At 38.5% G+C, this 3,653-nt stretch overlaps 1 pseudogene; it reads left to right on the top strand.

Annotated features, from left to right (window-relative positions):
* Positions 1–596: 596 nt before the first annotated feature.
* LOC118888989 lies at positions 597–1,319 on the top strand (annotated as a pseudogene).
* Positions 1,320–3,653: the final 2,334 nt, after the last annotated feature.

Here is a 3,653-nt window from a genome sequence, read left to right as displayed (position 1 = left end):
CTGTATTCTTCCTTTGTCCTTCCAGCAGAGAAACAAGGGAGGGCTGGCGATACAGGCCACCTAAGGCAAATTCTGGACCCTGGTGGCAGTAGATCCCTGTCAGTGATGCGCTTTTCCCGGAGCTGTGCATGGGGCACTGTCATTTCTGCCTGGGGACCGGCTGTCTGACTAGGCCACATTCGTCAATCAGTGAACATATCTCTCGGTTCTTGGTCACACATTTATGGACTGTCCAAGAGGCAGTAGGAATTACTGACAGGCCCAGTCCAACCTCTGTGCATACCAGTGAATTCTAGAAGGTTGTTACTACCTGAGAGGTTCCCATAAAAATGAATAACCTGGACATTGAAGACCTGAACTGAATAGGAGACCATTTTGCAAGAGTTCTGACCTGAATGGGGCAAAGCTGAGTGCCCTGATTTTCAGTATTACTGTACTGAAACATTGATACTTTTCGTTTTGTTTGAAGGTTGATTTCATTTCCTATTACTCCTAACTTCATATTCAACTCACTGAAAATTTAAACTGGAGTATTTTGAAGTAGCCTCCAGTTCTTTTACATCTATTCTGTATTTTTTAATTTTAATTACTTCCACATGACTGGGGTGAACCGCCCTGCTCCTGTAGAGATTGCGAACAGGAATATGAGATTTCTTTTTTTTTTTTTTAAAGATTTTTTTTGATGTGGACCATTTCTAAAGTCTTTATTGAGTTTGTTACAAGATTGCTTCTGTCTTATGTTTTGGTTTTTTGGCCGAGAGGCATGTGGGATCTTAGCTCCCTGACCAGGGGTCGAACCCGCATCCCCTGCCCTGGAAGGTGAAGTCTTAACCACTGGACCGCCAGGGACGTCCCAATATGAGATTTCTGATGGTGCACAGCCCAAGCAATGCCTCCTTAAGCAAATTCTTACAGGAACTTAAGAAGAACAGAGTTACCACCACAGTAAGAGTGTGTGAAGCAACATGTAACACTGCCGTTTTGGAGAATGAAGGCATCCAGGTTCTGGACTGGCCTTTTGATGATGGTGCACCACCATCCAGTCAGATCGTTGATAAGTGGTTAAAACTTGTAAAAAAGAAATTTCTGATCCTGGTTGTTGTATTGTGGTCCACTGTGCTGCAGGTCTTGGGAGAGCTTCAGTGCTGGTTGCCCTAGCTTTAATTGAAGGGGGAATGAAGTATGAAGATGCAGTGCAATGCATAAGACAAAAGCAATGTGGAGCTTTTAACAGCAAGCAACTTTTGTATTTGGAAAAGTATCTTCCTACGATGTGCTTGCACTTCAGAAACACCAGATACAGTTGTTTCAACCAGTGAAAGAGCGCCGCCTGATGCTATGGCCTTGGAAAAGAAACTTGAGATGGAACCTCATATATTTCAGCCGTTAATGGAGACTTGGTAAATACTAAGTCCAATGAAGCTTGCATAGGAACATTGAAAAGCAGTTGTAGCAGGCCACAGGCTTACCAGAATTAGAGCCTTCTCTCTCTTTCCTGTTATTTTGACACTTAGTAAAAGATTCTAGCTCTCCAATATCTAAAATGTGTTTTTCTATTTGTATCAATTGTATCTTATCAATATACAAGAAATTTAGAGTAGTGAGGTGCCAAAATACCCAGCAGATACTTGTATACTTTTAGTGTCATGTAGTCCTTAGGAGGTTTATTCCTTAAGTCATTTCAAACATTGAAGGTAGGGCCTATGTGAACACCTGCTCACGTGATATCTTCCATATGCAAACTGATATATAGTAGGGTTTGTACAACCATTAATTTTGCTGGATTTGTGCAAAGTCTTAGGTAATTTTGAATTTGTTTCTATAAACTCAATGTTTGTGCTGTTATAAAAACTTCCATTTTGAAAAATCAAACACACACAAAACTCTTGTTGATAGTTCAGTCTGTGTTGCACAGAAGCACATAGTTTCCAGACAAAGAAGAATTATAGCCAATTTGAAATTTGCAGTTTGGGGTGCAACGTAACAGAGAGGGCCTGAGAAAAGAATGGGCAGGTTAGGGCGGGGGGGCTATATTTCCAGTAAAATTTTTCCAAATGTTTTTTAAATTCAGTAAATATTTTTAAAAGGTTAAAATACTTTCTAATTGTAGCTGTAAGTCTTATAATATTCTGGAAACCCTGTAAAGTTTTGTTCCATACCTATTAGAAGTTATTTAGCAACTATTATTCAAATTGGAAGTTGGTTAACATTAATTAATTAATTAATTGTAGTCGGGAGAAGAGTAATAATTAAATTAGTATTACGCATATTTTGTTTCAGATAAATGTCAAAATTCATCATACTTTTCTTTAAAGCAGTTCCAAATGATGTGGCTACAAATATTAGTAGGGAAATTAATGACACACCTTTCAAGGAATAAATACATGAGTTGTTTTTGTAAAATAAAAAAAAAAAAATCTCATTTTACTAGTTGAAATATTGGGCATTGAATACTTTCTAAACTCTAGGCCAAGAGAAATGCACCGGAACTCCAAGGGAGGATAGGATACTCTAATGGCCTTCACAAGGTAACAATCTTATAAATCATTAATACAACTTCTTGAAAACTGCAAGTGCAGTGATAGTTGGTAAGGATAAACAACTTCAGGAGCACAAAGGTGAAACTTAGCCATCGCTGCTCCTGGGAAAGAGCGGTCAGACAACTTTTACAGAAAAGGACAATACCAAGGAGGGATGGTGTGCTGGATTGAATTACTGGTCTCATTCCCCACTCTCAATATAAGTATTCTTCCACCCTGTTGCCAGGGTCTTATGGTTGCTGAACTGCATTTCCCTGCTTTTTGAACTTGTATGTGGCCATGTGTCTTGCTTTGGCCGATGGAATGTTAGCTAGTGTGATGTAAGCAAGGGCTTGAAATATTTCATCACAGGTTGGCTTGGCCCTGGACACCTCTGCCATCTCCATGAGAAAAAAATGCCCTAGCTATCCATTGCTCCTTTAGTTGGGGTTGCAGAATGATACACATAGAGCAGACTTAAGCTTGATATATTACCTGTAGCTAAGTCCAGTTGAACTGCTAGGTACCAGCTAAGCGAAGCCTAGATCAGCCAAACCCTAAGCCACTGAAAAACTGAAATGTTTTATTATGCAGCATTATTGTGGCAATAGCTATCTAGTACAGTTAGCCTTTCAGCAGCTATTTTTTAGAAGTGTGACATGCAGAAGTAATAATTTATGGACCAGCTGAAAACTCCAAAATATTTGATTAATTAATTGAACCTCATTATTACTGTAATATAATGTACGCAGGACCTAGTATGCTTTAATACAAAGTTTGAATTTATTTGAATATATTTGAAATTGTTTCCTAAAGGGTAAGGATCATGTCTCAGTTTTCATTGTATGTAAACACTTCACACAGTGCCTAATACAGAGTAATCAACTTCACTGAAATAAATGAATTTAGACACTCTAAAGCAATCACCTGTAATTGTTATAAACATAGTTGAACATAATCCAGTGTAAAATCCTAGATTGAAGAATTTCATATTTTGTGATCCATACTATGGTCAGCAAGTCTTTGTTTAGTTTTAATATTAGGACCAAAGCCAAAGATGGGAGCTTTACAAACTGTGGTGTCTAAAAACTGATGTATTGTTACTGAACCAGGTCCGTTTGCCCAAGGCACAGC

This window comes from Balaenoptera musculus, chromosome X, assembly GCF_009873245.2.
Source record: "Balaenoptera musculus isolate JJ_BM4_2016_0621 chromosome X, mBalMus1.pri.v3, whole genome shotgun sequence".
NCBI classification, from domain to species: domain Eukaryota; kingdom Metazoa; phylum Chordata; class Mammalia; order Artiodactyla; family Balaenopteridae; genus Balaenoptera; species Balaenoptera musculus.
The sequence above is the reverse complement of the archived record's forward strand: the minus strand, read 5'-3'. Positions and strand labels throughout refer to the sequence as shown.